Here is a 13976-nt window from a genome sequence, read left to right as displayed (position 1 = left end):
TTAGCTGAGTCATTTCCTGGGGAAGTAAAATGGTGAATTTGTCTTCAATAGAATATTGACTAGGTGCTTTCTATGTTCAAAGCACTGTACAAAGCAATGGGGATGCAAATACAAGAGCACACACACACACACACACACACACACACACACACACACACACACACACACACACCCCAACACCAACAACAAAATGAAAACAGTCCCAAGGAATTTACATTCCAATAAGAGAAGGCAAACCATCCAGGGATGCTAACAAGGGGGTGGAAGGAAGGTACTGATGAGGAGGCCGAGCCGTTCTGAGAGTGAGTTGAGATGGGGATGAAGTGGGGAGGGGGACCCATGAACTGGCAGTGTCAGTGAAGGGCTCCCCAGTCCGGAGTGCAGGCCCTCAGGTGGAGACATCTCCAAGTGGGCAAGGCTGCCAGTGAGGACGTAGAGCAGCCTGGAGAGTGTTTAGCTGGCAGTGAAGTGAGCAAGGCTGGGAACCCTCCCAAAATGTATCAGAAGCTTGGATACATGGGAGAAGGCAGGAAATATGGCAAAATTAGTCTAAAAAGTCTTTTTTCTTCCCCCTCTCTACTCCGGGATGCAGTCACCTGCTTAACCATTCACTTGCCCCAGCAAATAAAAGGCTTTTTTTCTTCCTGTTGGAGCTCATTAATTAACATTGATTTGTGCTTGTTGCTTTCATAAAAAACAAAATCTTATCTGAGCATGACACTAGAACACGGCATTTTAATGAACAATAAACTCGGAAACATTGATCTGAGGAGAAAGCACAATGTAAAACTGAGCACATTTCTTCAGATTGATAGCACAGTCATGTGTCTGAGCTGTTCAGTCTTAAAAGCTAGAAGAGTTGATTCTTTAATACGCTGTACTGCAAATGGCTCTGGACAAAAGGCTGTGATGATATAACTTCTGAATATTTTACCAGTTTTTCCTGTTTGTTACAGATATAATTCAATACCATTACATTCCAGTTTATTATGATTATTACATTCAGATACAATTCCAGTTAGAAGTAAATAGATCTCAGGTTGGTCTTGGGAAGACTGCCCCGGAATCATTGGGCCCACAGCCGTAACCTGTAGGCTGTACAGTTTTCATTAGTCTTTCTCACGTTTACTGATGTCCTATCTTTCCATTTTACTACTGCTTCCCCAACCACTAGTCAAGAAACATTAACTCATCAGGAGATATGTACAACGTCTCTCACGATCCTTTTCCAACATAGATTTGTCTGAAAACTTTCTAGGTCCAGTTGTGGTTTCACATCTAATGCAATATGCAGAGCCTGAGCGTTCAGATAAACAACTCCTTTAATAAAAAAAAAAATATTCAGTAATTTCCAGGTAAAGCAATCTATGGGGCAGTAAAAAGTAGCCCACTGGAGAAGGGGGCCTCAAACACTGAAAGAAGTTCTAGTAAGCAGTAGAGAACATATGATTGTGAAATCCAGAGGAAGCCAGGGACAGGGCTAGGACAGCCTCAGCCCCTCTACAAAGGAAGCTAAGAACCAGAGAATGAAAGTGATTTGTCTCCGATGGTATGAGGAGTAAATAGTAGAGCCAAGACAGAACTTGATTTCAGGTCTCCCAACTTCCTAGTTCAATGCTTTTTCTGTTTAAAAAAAAAAATTATTCTGAACTTAAATGTAAAAAAAAACAAAACCCAAGCATTTCCATACGCACAGCAAAACACAAAAAGAGGATTTTATATGAAACCACAAATCTTCATTTCATATCACTTGTTTTTTAAAAAATATATAATAAATTCCATACAAAATTAAAAAAAAAGTAGCTCACTGGAATGTAAAAGCAGGTACAAACCATAGCAAAGATGCTTTTTGGAGTTTTAGGAACTCCCTGCTCAAGTCCTGAAACTACCTTTATGTATTCCTTGCAGGGTCCAAAGTCATTCCACTCAGGGCCAAAGTTAGCTCTGATTACTCTGGGTTTGTTCTAGAGTCTTGGTTCCTAGTCGCTGGCTGGAGTTGTGGAAGTGAGGAGATTAACTCCATCTTCCTTAGCCCCACAACAATCCCTCTAAAATAAAAAAAATGGGAAGTCAGGAAGGATATAATCATTGTATCAAATTGGTTATTAAGATCTCTATCTGACATTTATGGGGCCTGGCTAATATTTGTGACGCCTTCAAATTCAGTGCAGTATAGTAGATTGCACGGTGGTCCTAGTCTTCTTGGCTTGGCCATTTTTTGCTTTGTGACCTTAGGTAAGTAACCACCTTCCTGGCTTCAGGTTCCTCAACTATAGAATAATGGGGTTGAACTAGACAATCTTTATGTGCCCATCCAACCCTGCTCTTAACTTTTCTGATGTATCTGGGCATTAAAACGTCTTTCCATTTTACTGTTGACAATGAATTGCCTAAACCAGAGACTGTTTTCTTCCTCTTTGTCATCTTAGAGCTCAAGAAACTTTTAAGACTAATATAAATCCCTTGTTTTACAGAGGTGGGTAAATGATTTGCCAAAGGCCATAAAGTTAACTGGTGTCAGAGCTGGGACTAGAACTTGGGTCGGTAATCCAACAGACTTCTCAAGGCTGCATGAGAGTAATACTTTGTTATTGGCAGATAATGTTGGAGCAGAGAAAGAGTGGAGTGTTTGGGAGAAGAGGATAATTTCCCCCTATTTCTGTCCTGAATTCTGACAGATAGATGGTACAGTGGACACAATGCCTGGTCTGGGGTCAGGAAGGCCTGAGTTCAAATTTGACCTCAGACACTATCTGGGTGACCCTGGGCAAGTCACTTAACCTCAATTTTGCCTCAATTTCCTCATCTGTAAAATAAACTGGAGAAGGAAATGGCAAACCTCTCCAGTATCTTTGTCAAGAAAATCTTAAATGGGGTCATAAAAAGGTCAGGCTTGCCTGAAAAGACTGAATAACAAATGTCTTGAGTGTCTGGTCATGGCCTCTCCTTTCTTTCTGTATTCACATCATTTTTTGTTCAGATTTTCATTCTGTTCTTTTAGTGGGTCCTCTCATAAATTCTAATGGCAACCTAGGCTCTCCTGCTGCCCAAAACTTCCTGTTAGTGAGGCCTGTGTGTTAGTAATTGAATGTGTTGTCCCTCCCAGGAGCATTTGCATTTTCAGGGACCACTGAAGCACTAAAAATAAAGCTATTAGCCAGAGAGCTACTTGTGGAGACCAAAAGAGAACTTTCCCTTTCAGCAAAGCTTAAACCAAAGCAATGAGTCACAAAAATTGTTGCAACTGGGTGGGGGAGATATTTTTGGGTTATAGAAACTCCCTGCTACGCCTCAAAACACAGCAAATCAGTTTCCATCTACTCCACCTACATTATGGTTGGCTTTGCTTAGCCCATACTTATTGCTTCAACTGCTATTGGTTCAGTAGAAGAGCCTCAGATTTGGACTTAAGTTCATCTGCCGGTTCTGATCCTTGTTGGCTGTATAAACTTGGCCAAATTACATCCCTTTGCTGAACCTCCATTTCCTTATCTGTAAAATGTAAAGGTTTGCCTACACGTTACTGAAATCCCTTGTAACTGTAAATCTTCTGATTTTGAATTAAGAAAAGAGCCTTTACTTTCTTGTTCCAAGGGTCAGGTATTTAAGTCGAAAGAATCAGCAGAATCAGGCTTTGCAAGAGTGGCCAGGGTCTGTCAACAGGTTCAGGCACAAGAGAATAAGTTGCCCAGGCCTCCTTAGCCCTATTCAGCCTGAAATGTTTTGCCTTTTCTCCATCTCTCCTTTCCCCTTTTCCCCTCCCACATTGCTGTGGTTAGGGGCCCCTTGTTGAATTTCAAGTCTCTATTTAAAACTATCAGAAAATTGGGACAGAAGCTTCTTCCCTGACCTTGATCCAGATATCCTCGTGTCTCATTAACCACACAATGGCTAATTGAGCAAACCAACTTTCCTACAACTTGAGTTAGGGGAATATTGCAATTGTGGGCTCAGGTGTTTTGGTTTCATTTTGTTTTTGTTCAGTGCTGCGAATGAGTTCCAAATGAGTTGTTTCTTAAGAAACAGAAAAAAAGTCTAGGGTTTTATTAACTTTTAACCTGACTTTCTTAAGTCCAGGCACTCAACAAAATAATAAATCAAACCCTGCTGATTTCTGTGGTTTAAAGGCTCACACTGAAAATTTAGCAATCAGCTGTCCTGAATTGATTTAAGCTGCCCCCAACACATTTCTGCTTAGGGATTACTGACTTCAGGAAGCAGTATAAAAGATCAGAGGGCACCTAAGTTTATAATAATTTCAAATCTGCCACTTACTACTTACATGACCTTGGGGAAAAAGCACTTCTTTTTGAACTCAGTTTCTTTATTTCTAGAATCACAATTCCTTAAAGAATTCCTCAGGCACCTCACAACTCTAATAGTCAATGCTTCTACAATTCTATGAGTAAACTAACTATTAGACAGGGCTCCTAGAACCCTCTATTTTTGGTAGTTGGACCAGGTTCCATTTTGGGGAATTTCTCTTTCATAGCAGAAGTATGCCTCCTTTTTCTTCCTATGCAGAAATCATATCTGGAAACATCTAGATTTGGCTCGTTTCTAACTCTCCCTCTTCAAAGAACAGGCTCCTAATAAATATTTTAATACAAAATGTATTTATTTCAGTATGTAAGGAACAGAAATGGGACTTGGTTGTAAGTATCAGTTAGCAATGAAATAGGCCTATCTTCTTCCCCATTTCCAGAGAGTTGGTCCCATTTCCCTGCATGAACAGACTTACAGCAACAATAGGCAAAGTTCCAGTAGCATTAGTGGATTTGGGAATTCAGTGATGGAGTTTCTGTTTCCAGTTTGGTTACATTCTCATATGTCCTGTGTCTCTGTACTGCACAGCCCTTGTTATAGCTCCCATGCTCTTCTTGGTTCAGAGGTTCTTTGGCTTTGGTCAGATAAGCTGATGCTTGTTCTCCACCCATGTATTCCTACTGGGCACCTTGATTTCCATAATCCTCTGCCATCCCCATGGGTGCTTTGATTGCTTTTCTCCCAGCAATACCTGCTCTTCTACTGGCAACACCATACCTCAGCCCTGAAGCACTATAGGCATGTCTATCTAAGATTGTAAACTATTGGGGTTTGAAGTCATGTTTCTGGGAGTCTCTCTGTAAAAACCCCTAGTGCAACACTATATCTTTGGGTGCTTTATGGACACTTTGAAATGAATAAAATGCTGCTGCTGAAATTGAGTGAATGATGGGAGGACTGGGTTGTCCTCCTTGTTGCTCTACATTCCAGGATTTGATACCTTCTGGAGCCAGGTGGCAAAAACTCCTTTCCTTAGACTTGCACATACCCTGAAACCATTGTCTGGTGGTCTGTGGCATTGAAATGTAATTGAGTGTACTTATTTTAACATTTTATACAATAACAATAACTTACATTTATAAAAAGAGGCTTTATGGTACAGTGGGAAAAATGCTGGTTTGGGGGTAAGGTAATGTAGGCTTAATTCCCAAATCTGCCACTTATTAGCTGTGTGACCTTGAATCATTCCCTTATCCTCTTTGGGCCACAGTTTCTTGACCTGTAAAATGAGGGTCCATTCTAGATTTAAATTGATGGCCCCATTTAATGTTTTATTTATGTTTTCCTTATGACAATCCTGTGAAGTAGATAACCAAGTATTACTACTACCATTTTACAGATGAAGGAGTTGAGGCTCTGTGATGTTAAGCAATTTAGCCACATACCTAAGTGTCAGATTGAGGTTTAAAACCTGGGCCTTCTGACTCTACACATGCAGTTCTCTTTCCACTACACTAATTGAGAAAGGACAATAACTCATTGTCAAACTCATAGATCTGGGCCTAGAAAGGACCTTTGAGACCTTTTAGTCCATAGATCCTCAGACACTTACAAGCTGTGTGACCTTGGGCAAGTCATTTAACCTCTGTCTCAGTTCTCTCAACTGTAAAATGGGGATAATAATAGTACCTATCTCACAGGCTTGTTGTGTATCAAATGAGATAATATTTGTAAAGTGCTTAATACAATGTCTGGTACTATAATAATATATGATATATATAAAAATATATATGTATACATATATAATATAAGATATATATATATATATATATAATATAATAGGTACTATATAAGTGATCATTCCCTTCTCATCCTCTTCCCTGGACCCCTAAGGCTTCCTTTCAGGAGGTCTATAAATCTGATGGGAAAAAAAATTACATCTATATTTTCATCAGCCTCTAATTGAAATTTAGTGTTTCTTTCAATTATGAATGTAGGCCATAAACATTATTCTGAGAATGGAGGAATTCACCAGACTACCAAAGGTTCATGGCACAAAAAAAATGACTCCTGATGTAGTCCAATCCCTTCATCTTTCAAATGAGGAAACTGTGGCCCTAGGAGGTTACTAAGGTCACTCATGAAGTCAGCATGAGAAGTGGGATTTGAACCCAGGTCCTCTGACTCCTTAGTTAGTGCTCTTTCCTTTGAGTGCCTTGGAGAGGTAACTCTCAGAGAGGTAACTAAAGATGGGAAGTTTGAAGCCTTAGATTGTGAGGTGTCTACTGTCTAGATATACCCCAGAGGGGAGGATACACATCACAGTATCGATCAAAGTCTTGGTCTTTGATAGACATTCTGGAGTCATAAAACAATAAGAGAGCTTCAGTAAAAGGAAGAGGTGATAAAGGAACCCTGGTCCAGATGATGTACCTGGAAGAGAAGAACTTTCTTCAAGGTAGTTTTGTGGGCAGTACTGAGGTATGCTGCAGAGATAGGGGTTAGGTTACTTCTAAGAACACCACTTTAACCAGTAATTAAAGGGAAAAAGATGAATAAGATCCAAGAACAGAAAGGATATTGCTTTTTCAGATACCAAGACAAACAGCTTTATAACTGAGATGAGGGAATGGGAAAAAATGGGCCTTGGGAATGAGACCTGGAAATCATAAGCTCATAGGATTTGAAATTGGAAGCAAATACAGAATCTGTCTAGTCCAGTCCTCAGCGAGAGGATGCAAACACTCACTCCTGGTTCCAAATCTAGTGTTCTTTCCAGTACATTATCCTGCCTCCCATCTTTTTAAGACCATGCCAATTTAAAATTAGTCTTATGAGATCATGTGTTTGGCATGGCCCTAATGTGCTGATTGAACCTGTCATTCTCTCATGTTGTAATTTGTACAACTTGTACAGCTTAAGAGGCTGACTGTATGTAGATGGTTTTGGAAAGGGATATTTAACAATTCAATTTAATAAACATTTATTAATGTGTACCAGGAACTTAGCTAGTTGTTGGGGATACAGAGACAAAAGTGAAACAGTCCTTTCCCTTTATGAATTTATACTGGTGTTATAAAACATTGACACAGATAAGTTAATTAAAAACATGCAAATAATAAGTACAAAGTGATTTATGATGGGGACAGGGCACTAACAACTGAGAGAGTCTGGAAATCCTCTTGTAGGAGGTAGCCCTTAACTTTAACAAGGACAATATTCTAGGCATAGAAAGATGTGGCTTCACACTAAGCTTGTGCAAAGATATAGATTTGGAGGATAGGAGATGGTATGATACGTATTGGGAAAAAGTACAACCATTTGGTTACTGTGTAGAGTATATGAGGAGGAATAATGAGTAATTGACCTGCAAAAACAGATTGGAGCCAGATATTGAAGCGTTTTTAAATGACATGTAGGGGATTTTTTATTTTATCCTAGAGGCAACAGGGAGCCACTGAAGTTTTCTGAGTGGAAGAGTAACATGGTTGTGCTTTAAGAATATTAGTTTAACTGTTGTGTGGAAGATGGATTGGAAAGGGGAGAAGCTAGATGTGGGGAGACCAGTGAGGACATAGTTTTCTCATTTTATAGAAATATAGAAACCCCTGATTTTACCAATGAAGCATTTGAGAGTCAGAGATGTTAAGGGACTTTAAGCATCCCTCTCACAAACAGTGAGGGATGTAGTGAAGGGAGAATAAATAAAGAGCAGGTAGTTGGATTGGATATGGGGGATGGCACTGAGGAAGAGGAGAGATGAAAAATGGCTCTGAGTTTGTGACATGAGTCATAAGAAGAATGGTGGTACTTTATATAGAAATAGGAAGTTAGGAAGAGGGAAGGGTTTAGGGAGAAAGATAATAAATTCTGTTTTGGACATGCTGAGTTTGACATGCTTTTGAGACATCTGAGTGAAGATGTCTAATAGGAAACTGGTGATATGGGACTGGCCTTTACTGAGGATTGGATTATCTAGATTTAGGAATAATCTGCTTATAGGTGATAAGTGAATCCATGGAAGCTGATGAGATCACTTCTAGTGATGTGGTGGATAAAGGGAAACCATATCCAGTCATTCACAATGGCCAAACCCTAATAGACTTGTATTTAGATTCTCTTACATCTCTGGCATCTGCCCTTCTTTCCACTTTCTCTCTACATTCCACTTTGTCCAGGCCCTTATTATATTTTATAGGGGCAACTGGGTGGTACAATGGATAGAGCATTGGACTTGGAGTCAGGAAGACCTGAGTTCAAATCCTCCCTCAGACCCTTACTAGGCAAGTTATTTAACCTCTGTCTACTTCAGTTTCTTCACATATAAAATGAGAATCATGACACTAGCAACAAGGTAAGTCATTTAACCTCTGTCTACTTTTATTTCCTCACATGTAAAATGGGCGTAATAATGCTGTTTACCTCCCAGAGTGATGTGAGGATCAAATGAAGTGTTTGTAAAGCATTTAGTGGAATGTCTAGCTGCTGGCACATAGTAAGCACTTAATAAATACTTGTTTCTTTCCTTCCTCATTTCTTCTTGCCTGGACTATTATAATGACTCCTAATTGGTTTTCCTGTCCTCAGATACTCCCCTTTCCAAACATTCCTTCATAGTGATACCAAAGTAATTATTTTAATGCACAGATCTAATCATGTCACTCCTCTGTACCAGGTTCTTCAGATGTTCCTTATACTCAGCTTGGCATTGAAAGCCATCCACAGTCTGGATCCAACTTACCTTTCCAACCTGAATTTCTATTGTTTAACTTTTTATTTTTATTTTTTAAACTCAATATCACATCCACACAAACACCTTGTAATTCCTTAATTTCATTCTGCCTTTTGTCACCCCAATGTTTTAGTATGAGCCATATTCCATGATGGAAAAGCCTCCTCTCCCCCACCTCTATTTATTGAAATCCTGTCCTTCCTCTAAGGTCGAGCTCATTTACCACCCCCTCCTTAAAACCTTCCCTGATTTCTTTAGTGTTCCCTTTTCAAATCTCTCATGCCATTTTGTTTTCAACTCTCCTGTAGTAGTTGTTAAAACTGGTAGAGTTAGTTGTACACTTTTCTCATTCCATCACCCTCCCTCCTTCATTTGCCTGAAGTCTCCTTAAAGGCAGAGGCTGCCATCTTTTTCACTTTTTTGCTATCCTTAGCAATTAACACAGTGCACTTCAAACTTTTGTTTTTCACCCTAACCTGTGAATTTCTTGGCATAGAGAGCATCCTGTATGGAAATTTCCTCCACAATGCAGATCACCAGTTCCTCTCTAAGGGTTAGTCTTAGAAAATTGCATTCAGGCATAAGCCTGTCCATGGTCACACAGCCAGTACGTATTAGAGGTCAGACGTGAATGGAGGTCTTCCTGATTCCAAAGCCTGATCCTTACTCACTACACCAGGCAGCCTCTCTCTGAACATTGCAGGTGCTTAAAAAATGTTGGTGGAACTGAATTGATGCACAGTATTTAAAAGTGACTGATGGTATTCCTTTGCTAAATTCTATATGAAAAATAATTTGAAACGTCATCACTGCTAGGAGTTTATGGTCTCGTGAAAAGAATAATTTAAACACTGACAGATATTGAGGAAATAATTTCCTCTTCTACTCCCAGACCATCCCCCAACACTCAGTGTAAAGGAAGGATTTAAAAATAAGTGGAAACAGGAACAAGAACATAAAAAGTGAGGGAGGATGGAAAGCAAAAGGGATGGTGACAGGCGAAAGAGGAAAAGGGCTAGGAAAGGCCAGGAGGGAAGAAGGAAGGAAAATTGCAGATTATACCAGCATTCAAAGGCAGGAGGAATCAGATGAGGTGATGAAGCTGTATTATGACAAATGTATTAGAGCGAACATGTGGGCTCAGTAATGCACAGATAGAGCAGAAACAAAGATTCAGGAAACTGCCACCCTTACAGGGGTGGGATGAGGAAGGCTCTTTGTATGCCAGGAAAGTGAATTGTTGTTGGGGGATTTCAGAGAGGACTAAATCACTGTACCATTGGGAGGAAGGTATGAAAGGAGATGGTGACTCTTTTGGTATTAAAATAGAGATTGCTTTAATATTTGTTAAATATAACCTAAGAAAATAGCTTAAAAGTCTTGTCTCCTCACTAAGTTTGAATTTAAAGACATTTAGTAAAATCAGCATCCCTTCCTTCCTTTCTTCCTTCCCTCCCATACACCTTCTCTGTCACTATTTGCTTCAACCCACATTTCTTTTCCCTTTTTGTATCTCTGACCTAACAGAGTTGTGAGAAAAGTAAGCCTTAAAGTATTATTATCCTCTTTCCTTACCATTCCTGTCTCCTTTCTTTCCTTTTGGTCTTTATTTTCTGTTTCTACCTGTAAGGGCAGTTTAGATTAGGAGCCTCCCAAGTCCTTGGTTAATTTACTCAAGTGTCTCAAGATTAACAAAGTGGTTTCTGTAACAGGACTGAAAGGAAAGGCATCACCATCACTTCATTGACCCTATAACAGTTACAAGTGGTGAGCAGCACTTCAGAAGAAACCATAAAGCTTAACTTTGACAGTCTGGAGTCCATCTTCCAAGAAACAAACACAAATATTAAGTAGAAGAATTAATGATTAAGTCAGAGGTAGCTCTTTAATAAGGCAATAGTAGTAGGGGTTTGAATCTAGAACCTTGCAGGAGGAGGAGATGAAGGATCCGCCCTCATAATCTTATCCTCACACAACCCTTGACTTGATTGCATTCATATGTATAATATGTGTGTGTGTGTGTGTGTGTGTGTGTGTGTGTGTGTGTGTGTGTGTGTGTGTGTATATCAAAAGTGAGTTAGAGCTAGTCCCTCCCACTAAGAGAGGTGAAAAGGAGACTTTCTGCTAAGGAAAACACAGCTGTTGCACAGGAGATAGGCAGGAAAACCTGACCCAGCCCTGTTGGAGAGGCTGGGCTGCCGCTGAAGCAACATCAGCAAGTGTCAGCAGCCGGGAAATAACAAACCCAGGCTGGTAGGCATGCACTGTCAGCTGGTGTCCTGCCGGCTGCCCACCCACAGGCAACTGTTACGCATACAATATTCCAGTGGACATCTTTTCTTTTTTCTTCATTCCAAAACCCCTTGACATCATCGCTCACTCTCTGCCTCTGACCTTCAGATGGCACAGTCTTTGTCAAGGCCAGTCACTCTACATGTGCCCTTGTTACATCTCCCTGCTTCTCCAACAGATAATCTCCAAGTATCTCCCATTCTTAAACTTTCATTATACCTTATCCTACCTTCAAGTTATTGGACTGTATCTTGTCTCATTTTCTTAGCAAAACTCTTAGAAAAAACTGTTTATATTCACTGTCTCCACTTTCCTCTCACCCCTGAGTTTTGTTTTTTTTCTTTTTTTTGTAATTAAGCTTTTGATCACATCATTCAATTAAAATTTCTCTTTTCAAAGGTAGGGAGACTGTCTTAATTCTCATATCTCATAGACTTTTCTCAGTCCTTATCCTTCTTGATATATCTGCAGTGTTTGACATGGTGGATCACCTTCCTCTGGATAGTCTTTCCTCTCTGGTTTTCATGATACCGCTCTCTCCTGTGTCTCCTCCTACATGTTTGACTGTCATCATTCCTTGTCAAGCTCCCTGCCTCCGGGTGTTCCTTTAGGGTCTGTCCTGTACCTTCTTTTCTTCTCTCTTTAGATTTTCTTTCTTTGGTGCTTTCATCAGCTTCCATTGGCTTAATTATTATCTTTATGTAGTCAACTTATAGTTTTATATATTTATATATCTACATTTCTATATCTCTCAACCTTTATCTATCTATCTATCTATCTATCTATCTGTCTGTCTGTCTGTCTGTCTGTCTGTCTGTCTGTCTATCTGTCTGTCTTGCCCACTGGACATTTTAAACTGGATATGCACATACATTAGTGTCATTATCTTTCCCTTAGTCCCTCTAGCAATTGTCATTTTTCTTTTGTTTCTTCTTTGCCAATCACATGAGTTTCCTGTTCAATCCTTCTACCAACCTACACTGTCTTGTTTGTTTTTGTGTGCAGTTCCTGATTGGTTAGAGAGCTTGCTTCTGAGTCTTTTCCAATTTTTTTTTTAAGCATTGATCTTTCTTGGATTGGTTTTAGATGTTTGCTGGGATTTCTATGGCAGAGCTGGACTTCTCTATAACTTTTCACATTACCCTCTTAAATAGTCCTGTCCCCCTCTATAATGGAACCTCAGAACTGTCTCTTTGGATTGGGGCATTTTCTCATATTGATAGCTCGCCTTGAGAAACTTAAGAACTGCTTGCTCATGTCATCTGACCGTGTATTTATTTTAAAATTGCTTTTGTCCTTCTGTATTTGTATGAATCACTTTATCTTGGATATCTCTTACGCCATAACATTTCTTCACTGTATTTTTTATCCTTTTCTATTTCCACATATTTTCAGTAGTAGGCTCGAATCTTTGTCTCGGTCTTTGGCTTTTGGCTCAGTTTTCAGGGTGGGTTCAAGTGTCAGTGGGTCGCTTTGTCCTTCTCTTTGCATGATCTTCACTTGAGAGTTGGTTCCTTTCTCTGATATAGCTCCAGTGGTAGGGTGGAGATCATGCTGGTGTCTCAGGGATCTTACACAACCACCCTTGAACCCTTCCCCAACTTCTGCTATCACTCAGACTTTGAGTTGGCTGCATCTCCTGCTGTGTCTCCCAACAGTCCAAGGAGTTTGCAGCTAGACTCTGCCTTCCTATGTAGTGATCTGTTGGGGTGGTTTCTGTCTTGGCTTCTGTTTTGACAGATCTTGGCCAAAATCTTACTTTAGGGGCCTAATTATCTGAGATGGTATTGGTTTGTGATGCTTTTTTCAGAGGATTTGCTGGTTTCAGAGCCATTAACCTCTGCTGTATTTTGGCTGGGTTCCCAGAGTTCCTGGTAGTTTCCATGGTTCAACCCCTGTCCTTCTACTTTTATGTGATTTGGCACTGACTTTCCTGGTTCAATCCCTCTACCAGCTTACATTCTCTTCTGTTTAACTTTTAGTATAGTTCTTGACTGGATGAAGGGGCTTCTGAGTTTTATCTAATTTCCTTATTATTGTTCTTTCTTGGATTGTTTTCAGATGTTTACTGGGGTTTCTACGGAAGAACTGGTCTTCTTTATGGTCTTCCACATTACTACCTTAACTGAAAGTCTTTCAGTCTGTAACTTCATCAGGTGGATTGGGGGCATTCAGTTGATCACCTCCTCCTATACATTTATACACATTTGCTATGCAATCCATAGGCAAGTCACACAACCTCTCTGTGGTGATTCTTTAAGATTAAATTTCTGACCCATTTCCCACCTGTATCAGTGGAGGAAGTTTACTCAACAAAATTACTGGCTAGGCAGTGGAAAAACCTGTTACTATTAAGGGTCTCCTTCCCTCTTTTATTTTACCCTTCTACTGTCCATCTAGAACCCATTGGAGTTGCTACTTCATGGGGATCAGCAATTCTTTTTCTTCCAGCGAAATGGAAGACATCAGGTCTTGCCATCTCCCTTGCAAAGATTCTCCAGAACTTAGGATCTGTCTTGCCTCCAGACCCTTGGCAATGTCATCTGACCTATTCATACAACCATAGGACTCCTGGAATTTTCCATCTGCCCTGCTTTTGCACCCATAGGACTTCCATGTATTGTCTCCTCCAATTAGAGTATGAGCTCCTTATAAACAGAGAATGTCTTTTTTTTCCTATTTATAT

The sequence above is a fragment of the Notamacropus eugenii genome, chromosome 2 (assembly GCF_028372415.1).
Source record: "Notamacropus eugenii isolate mMacEug1 chromosome 2, mMacEug1.pri_v2, whole genome shotgun sequence".
NCBI lineage: Eukaryota > Metazoa > Chordata > Mammalia > Diprotodontia > Macropodidae > Notamacropus > Notamacropus eugenii.
The sequence above is the reverse complement of the archived record's forward strand: the minus strand, read 5'-3'. Positions refer to the sequence as shown.